The following is an 8249-nucleotide window of genomic DNA, read 5'->3' as shown; positions in this document are numbered from 1 at the left end:
AGTACTTAGGGGTCCTGTTGGCTCCCTGGTCATTTGGTCCAAGTGCCTTTTGTTCCCCTCTGGCCCTAGTCAGGACTGCTGAGCTGTCACCTCACCCAGGTTCTGCTGTCCCTTCCTCCAAACCCATTACAGCAGCATGGGTGCCCAGCAGCCCAGGCCTGAACTTCCAAGGACACGCCCACTGTCCTCGGGCAAACCAGAGGGAGGCGACCCCCAAGGGGTGTTCCCTGCTGAAAAGTGAACCCCTTACGAACAGAGACCACAAAGCGTAAGCACGGAAGGACCCTGGCCTTCCTCCACAGAAGCAGCAATTGTGAGACAGCTTTGGGGAACGTTCCGCTGAATTTGTCTGCCATCAGCGTGGACATGGCAGATGGGAAATCCAGTTGGCTGAGGTTCTTAAACAAAAATCTGATGTCTCCTGGAGGTAAGAGAGCTTTGCAGGCAGCGTGACTCTCAGAGCTGGTGGCTGTTTCTTAATGGAAAAAGATAAAAGAAATAAAAAGAGGGAGGTCAAAAAAAGATCTGTGTGGAAGCAGCTCGGCAGATTTTCTCTATGTTTGCAGAACAATAGAAGAGGGAAGAGTTTCCATTAGAAGCAGGATTTTGGGCACACGGAAGGACTCCTTGGTCTCCATGATGCTCTCACTGGGAAGGGAGCAGGTGCTAAACCCCAAGCTGGGCGCAGGGCTTCGGGCAGCAGTGAGGGGCTGGATGCCCGGGGTTGGGAGCTGGCTGGCCCACATCCCTCTAGACACGGGTGGCTCCCGGAGGCCCCTGCTTGCAATGTTCCCAAGGTAAACCTAAACAAGCCTGGGGTTGAGGGAGGTCACGTCCAAGTCCAAGTCCTGACAGAAACTTGTTAGTCAGAAGACGAGTGCTGAGCCCTGCGAACTCAGACCCCTGGATTTACACAACCAAGGGGACGTGCCCAAACCTGGCTGTCTGGTGTGTCCTTTGAAATGTAGAATTCAGGCTGCAGCCCAGAGGGCTCCAAACACCCACCCCCGGGCCGGCTCACTCTGTGGAGGAGACACCACCCGTCCTGGCTTCACTTTCTCCCCACACTGATGCTGAGAGCAGCAGCCTCCATGTGCTCTGCCCTTTGCTTTCACTAGGTCTGCCCGGAGTTGGATGACTCGAGGTACGGCTTTCCCGCCAGGTCCCACTGCCCAGATTCCTCTGCCAGCGGCTTCCCGGAGGGGAGGGGAGTGAGGGGAGGAGAGAGTTCCCGGAAAGCCCTCAGCAGGAGGCAGGATTGGTTACAGGTATGGACCTTGCCCTGCGTGCAGCCTCTGTCCCTCCTGCGCGTGGTTAATTATAGCTGTTTACTGAGTGAAGGATGGGTGTCAGGGGCTGCAGGAGATGCACGGGTGGGAGAAGCAGTCCCCGGCTCTCCTGCTGTTTACACAGGAGTGAGAGAAGGGAGGAAGGCAGTGCCAGGCTGGAGATGCCTAGCTCCAGAGAAGGAAGGTGTCAGCAACCACAGGGGGTCCAGAGGAAGCAAGGCAAACACAAGCTGCCCCCGTGCCTAGGCAAACTCAAGTAATTCTGAACTGACACCTCCAGGTCAGCGTTCAGGCCAAAGAATTCTGCAGAACTCATTCCCAGAGGTCTTCAGAGCTTTCAGGCAGGACTGGGGTGCCCTGAGTTCACCTGGTTTGGCAGAGACGTGCCGAGGCATCAGGATGGGGGCATCAGACCTCGTGAGCCCTCACAGGATTAAAGCCACGAGGTCCCAGAGAACACTCCGTGACCAGCCGGGCGTTCACCCAATTTACCACCTCAAGGTGCCTCTGAGCAGCACGATAAGCACTGAGGAGGGGTATCCTCCCATATCACAGACAGAAACCCAGCTCAGAGTGGTCCAGGCAAAGCTAAGGGGCACACAGACAAAGGGCTCACAGCCAGAGCCCATGATGGCTCTGCCCCAAGGAGCCACTCTCAGCCCACCCTGGGATCAAGACGGAGCTCCAGAGAACACACTGGGCGGCCTGCTGGTCCTTACAAGGCTACAATCCTATGAGATAAGAAATGTTTACAGACTGGGAAACTAAGGTGTAGTGGAATTAACTGATCTGCTCTCGTCACCCAGAAAAGGATGTTTAGGAGACTGGAGCCCAGGAGCCTTGGGGACCACAGTCTGCACTCTGCCCTCCCAGAAGACACAGACGTGGCCTGTAGCAGCTGGGTGGGAGACCTGGCATTTCCCCAACAGACCCTGACACCCTTTGGCACAGGCCCGTGGTTCCCAGAGCCCAGTCCCCAGACCTGCAGCATCAGGTGAGACATGTAAACCCCAGGCTCCAACCCAAATCTACTCAATCTGAGACTCTGGGGTGGGCCTAGTGGTCTGTGTGGTTGCAAGCACTCCAAGGGCTGTGACACTCCTCCAGGTGAGAAGGGCAGGTGCCCTGGAGGAACAGTCCGTGGGGCTGGGGCAGAGCATTCCTAAAAAGGAAAGGCACAGCCTGTGCAGGGCCCACAGAGACCCTTCCCTCAGCCTTACCTTGGGCTGCAGAGAGAACGGAGCAGGGTCTGTGTCCGCCCCAGGGTGTGCGTGCCTGATGGGTCAGCACGGGTGGGAGGTGAAAGAGAGAACTGAGAACTGACCTGCATCTGACCTGGCCTGGGGGCCGGACTCCACCGTCACCTCGCCTGGACCCTGGCAGGGAAGGACGCTGGCTTGTGGCCCCAGCTAGGGATATCTGATCATCTCTGCTCTGTACTGTCCACAGGGTGGAGTGTAGGACAGACAATTCCAGGGAGGTGACCTTTCCAATTAGGCTGTGAAGTCAATGTGAACTTCAAACAGGTTAAAAATAGGATTCTAAAAGTAGCTCTGTGGAAACAGGAGGTGCAGCGGGAAAGTTCCTGGTGAGGCTGGGCAGGGTAGTTCCCACACAGCCTCCACGCCAGAGGAGAAAGCTGTGTCTGACCCCCAGCAGGCCACCAGACGGAGAGAAATGCAAAAAATCTGGGTGGTGTGTGAGGAGTGCTGTGATGGGGAAAGGGCTTGGGGCTTGGGGGTGTGAGCCTGCCTCATTTATGTTACCTCAGGGTTCATTGATTGATGGTCCTTTAAATTCTACATTTAGGTTTGGGTATGCTCCTGTGTGTATGAGCTAGCTAATATGTATATAAACATACATGGTCATCATTTTTTACCAGGTTTTATTTCCTGCCAGACCTTCCAGACCAGAACGTCAGCTTCACCACCCCCAGACCCTCTGAGTAAGAATCTGCGTGTTTCCACATCCCTGGGCGTCTTGGGGTCCAGGAAAGTCTGAGAAGCTCTGCTCCAAGTTCCTGGAGGCCTGCCCCAAATGCCAGAGAAGGACTGAGCGTGCTGTGGGAGTCTTCCTGGGGTCAAGGTCGCAGCACACGGGGCTGCTATAAGTGAGAGGGCTTCCTGCAGCCAGAAAGGACGGCAGGTGTGAAGGCTGTTGGCTGAGTGAGGCCCCAGAAGTCACTCTACCTGGACAGAGCACACTGAGAATCTGGTCCAGACACCTCCTCAGGGCTCCTGTCCACATGTGGGCAGGTGCCAAGCAGTGCTGTGGATGCCTGCCATCACTGCTGGGACACCTGAGGTCACTGTGACCATGGGGTCTCCTCCTGCCTCCCTGCCCCTGTCCACCCAGAGAAAGTCCAGTTCCATGGGTCCCTCCACTACACTTCATAAAGCTCCTACTATGCTCCAGGCCAGGGTCCCCAAAGGGAGTGAGAATTGGTCCTGCCCTCGAGGACTTGCAGACCTGCTGGGGACAGATACACAAAGCAGGAAATGACAAAGTAATGCGGAAGCAGAGGGGCGAAGCTGGACTCAGGTGTTGCCAGCGCACGGAGAAGGACCAGCCAGGTGACAGGTCCCGTGTGGACATCTGGCCAGCCTGGAGTTGGTGAGTCCATATACAAGGGTTAATGTTTCTATTTCTCTAAATAGATCTTTCTCCTTTCTTGGAATTATTGGGTTTTTAAAGTACATTTACATACAGAACAGAGCACTAATCTTAAGGGTGCAGTTTAGTCTCGACAAGAATATACGCTTGTGTCATGGCCCCCACATCGATGCATGGAACATTTTGCCACCCCAGAAATTCCCTCCAGAGATGGCCACTATTCTGCTTCCACCACCAGTGGTTGGTCTTGCATATTCTTGACTTTCATATGAATGGACGCACGTGGTGTGAGCATGCTGTGTCCCAACACAAAGTCTGTGAGAGGCACCCATGTTTGAATTTACATACCTTGTCCTTGCTGTGTAGGATGCCAGCATGTGGATAAAATACACTTTATTCGGAGACTGGTGGACATTTGGGTCATTTCCAGTTTGGGACTACTATTAATAAAGCTGATGGGCAGGTTTTTTTTAATTTATTTTTTTTAATTTATTGAAGTGAAATTCACATAACATAAAACACATTATTTTAAAGTGAACAATTCAGTGACATTTAGTACATTCACAATGCTTTGCAATCACTAACTTCTATTTAGTTCCAAAACATTTCCATCGCTCCAAAATCAAAGCCCTGACCCATCAAGTAGTTTCTCTCCACTCTCCCTCACCACCAGCCCCACCTGAAGCCTCTGGCCACCACCAGTCTGCATTCTGCCTCTGTGAATTTACCTATTCTAGATGGCTCACATCAGTGGAATCATAGAATATGTGACCTTTTATGTCAGCTTCTTTCATTGAGCATCGTGCTGTCCAGGTTCATCCATGTGGTAGTGTGACAGCACTTCACTCTTTTTACGGCCAGAGTCTATTACATAGTGTGGAATGACCACAATTTGTGCTACAGACACTTGAGTTCATCTTTTTTTGGGATACAAGTGCGCATTTCTCTAGAGTACGTATCAAGGAGCTAGATGGCTGGGTCGCGGAGTGTTTGCAGCAGGTGTTTGGTTAGCTCTTACTAGACACTACCAAACAGCTTTGCCCCAAGGAGTGCACAGTTCTGGGGTCCTAAGCAATAGGGAAGGTTAGGGGTGGGTCCTGTGAGGGCTGGTTGGCCCTCATGGTCAGTGTGGACATCGTGCTCCATTATCCAAACCTACATGGGGACAGCCATCAGCCCAGGCTGGGAGCCTGTCCTCCAACCTCCTGAGCCCCATGAAACCATTACTCTCTGAAGCCCTGTCCTTTTCGGGACCCCTTGGAGATCTTGGGAATCACCCTGAAAATTTGAACAAAGCAGCACCCGGGCCCCAGCTCAGAGGTCAGGATTGAGTTTAATGTGTGGTCAGGGCTTAGACTCACCAGACTCCCCACCTTGCTCCAGCCTGCTGGCTGTATCCTGCAAGCATCCTTGCATTAATGCCTTCAACAGACAGCTGGTCCCTCCACCATAAGTACTGCGACGAAAGAGCCATCGCCAACCGCCTTGAAGAGTCAGCACGTAATTCCTCGCCCTCAGCCAGAGGCCCACCTCCCTGGCCCACTACAGGGCCCTCTCCTGGGTTACTGCCCTTCACCACAGGGCCTCGCAGCAGGAGACCGTTCACAGGGAAAAGGTGATTCAAAGTGGCCCTGTAAGGCCTGGCCAGATTCTCTCACGTCCTGTTGCATTTCCCTGGTTGTGTGTTGCTTTCTGGTGTGGCTCCCAGGCAGGTGATGGAGATGCCTCCTGCACAGCCACACAATTAGTGCAGTGCGGCATCCGGGCCATGGCAGCTGGCACCTGTCTGCTCAAGTAAGGGGGCACCGAGCAGGTCCTTCCTGACAAGAGCGCCTCTCTCACTGTGCAGGTTTGGGAATGCACACGCTCTTCCAATTCTTAGTATTCCCTAAGGGTCCAATTCTAGGATTTCCTTTTCAGTAGAACATATATTCCAAGGAAACAGACACACAAGATCTAATACAATACAAGGTGTTTTCTGCATGATTTCTTTGGTAGTCCTTAAGTAAATAAATCATCAGCTTCTAATGTACTTTCCACTGGGGGAGAAAATAGCTAAGTAAATACAGCACCTGCCACAGGACAGGAGGAAGACAGGGACATCCGGCCAAGTCACAGTCATTTATCACTGATACCCAGAAAGGTTCCCAAGCTGAACAATCCCAGGGACTGTGGCCTGCATGAAAAATCAACAGGACTTGGGTTGGTTTTTCAGGTCATTTAGAGAGCTGTTTTCTCCTCCTTCTTTTATGTTTTCATGCATGTACGACCATGCCTACACACCAAGAAAACAGAACACAAGTACAATAGAGTCTCTGGGGGCTAATTTGTCCCCTACAGAGAGGCAAAGGGTTGAATTGAGGTGGACAATTCCAGGCTGACATCACCAGTTCATTCTTCCCGAGAAGCAGCTGGGATCTGTGTTGAGAAAAGGTGTTCAACCAACATTTCCTGAGCATCTGAATGACGCACAGCAGGGAATTTGATGTTCAGGGTTTCATGGCCCAGGATCCTTACCTTCCAAGATGAAGCAAAATCAAAAGGAAAATAAATCAATTTATGAATTACTTTCTAATTGTCTAAAGGATCATTCAAGGTTTGTTTCAAAACTAGAGAGATGCCCCCTCCACAGCATCTCACATTTACTGAGTACATTCAGCCACAGATATTTTCATACCAGTCACCTACTTCCTGGGGAAGCGGGCTTTTCTTAACAGGTTACGTGTGCAGTGCAGAAGTCTGAACCATATCTCACCAATAGAACCAATAGGATGGAAAGTTAAATTACTGATAGAGAAAATTATTCTAAAATGCAATTATCAAAGGAAATATAAAGTACTTTTTAAAAAATAGCTAAAATTCATCAAATATTTTCTCTGTGTGAAGCTTTTTAATTGCCTTACTAGCATCACATTTGAAATAACATCTGGAAGGATGCTTTTCTTCCAGCCATCCTCAGCATCCCAGCATCTCCTAAATGTCTGTGAATAACTCTGGGAGCTATGACTATCTCTGCAGGCGTCTTTACATCTTTGTGCTACGTCTTTGCTTGTAATCTCCCCTCCAGCAGATAGTCATTGGCCATGTCGAAAGTGAATTAAATGACCAGAAACAGCTTTACTCCCAAGATGGATCTGTAGGGAGAGTGCAGTTTATCTGGAAGCCTTAGCAAATCAGGCTCGAGGAGGAAGAGTGAAGGGAGAGCAGAGGCAGAGACTGGGCAGAGACTGAAGCAGAGTCCTAAGGACCCCTCATGTGTGGGAGAAACAGGAGGGCCACAGACTTCTCCTTGAAGGGGAATCTGATGTCAACACACTTCAAACCATCACATACCTTTAACACGAGGGGTTAAACAGGAGCCGAGGGCCTTCCTGCCTACATTTCCTGGCTTCCCCATTTGGCCTATTCCTAAGTCCCCATAAGTCTTCTCAACAGTCCTGTTGGCCATGAAATCCTGAGGACCCCTTGTGAGGAAGCAGGAGCTGTAGGTGCAGAGCTGGCTTGTTCTAGAACATTCTACCTCCCTCCACACTCTCCATCGGGGGCTCAGGCAGAACCATTCTTACCAAACTGACACTTGATAAGCACAGTCTGGGCCAGGGAGCCATGTCACTGTGGACTATGGGGACCAGATCCTGCTTTACCAGCTGTTCTGTAATTAGGAAACCCATGCATTAATGTGCAGTGAGGGTGGCCACCAGGAAGAAAGGAATGGTGAGGCCACCCACATGGAAAAGGGACTGCCGCAGAGCTGGGCCACTTACCCGTGCCGTGATCTTCATCACCAGGTCACTCCTGCACTGCTGACATCCTGGCACTGCCTTCCTCAGAACTTGGCCATTCCAGAAGAAGAGAGCTGTACATCTGGCTTAGTGTCTGGACCTCATTACCCCTAACATGCCTCCCATTCACTCTGGGATGAAGCTGGAGTGGGGGGGATTAAAGATGGTTCCCATTTCTTTGACACCCCCCCAACAGACAGGTGGTTGTCTGTGTCCCCTCCCTGGTGAATCTGGGTGGCTCTGGGTCTCCTTTGACCAATAAAGTATGGCTGACATGACAGGACATGATGCCAGGTTCTGGGCTCAGGCATTATGAAATAACTGCATTCTCTTCCCATCTCGTGGGACCCTCCTTGGGAACCCTGAAGCACCATTAGGCAGCCTGCCACCCTCAGGTGCTCTGCTGAAGCCCTCTGAGCCATTGCCCTAGCCGGGTGCAGCCTACAACCACCTCCACCAATGTGCCAGGTATGGGAACAAAGAGCTTGGACACCCAGACACCTCTTGGCCAGTAGATGACCACCAAGTTAGCTCAGCCCATGCTACCTGGAGCTGAAAAGTCACC

At 51.6% G+C, this 8249-nt stretch overlaps 1 long non-coding RNA gene across 2 annotated transcripts; it reads left to right on the top strand.

Annotated features, from left to right (window-relative positions):
* Positions 1-1045: 1045 nt before the first annotated feature.
* LOC132522997 (uncharacterized) lies at positions 1046-7951 on the top strand. Of its 2 annotated transcripts, none has more exons than XR_009541399.1 (3): positions 1046-1144; positions 2096-2283; positions 3172-4359. It is a non-coding gene; the product is annotated as an uncharacterized LOC132522997 (long non-coding RNA). The 2 variants fall into 2 exon arrangements; XR_009541400.1 differs by lacking the exon at positions 1046-1144 and adding an exon at positions 7691-7951 and having other exon boundaries at positions 1700-2283; positions 3172-3902.
* The last annotated feature ends 298 nt before the right edge of the window (positions 7952-8249 follow it).

The sequence above is a fragment of the Lagenorhynchus albirostris genome, chromosome 7, assembly GCF_949774975.1.
Source record: "Lagenorhynchus albirostris chromosome 7, mLagAlb1.1, whole genome shotgun sequence".
Classification (NCBI taxonomy): domain Eukaryota; kingdom Metazoa; phylum Chordata; class Mammalia; order Artiodactyla; family Delphinidae; genus Lagenorhynchus; species Lagenorhynchus albirostris.
The sequence above is the reverse complement of the archived record's forward strand: the minus strand, read 5'-3'. Positions and strand labels throughout refer to the sequence as shown.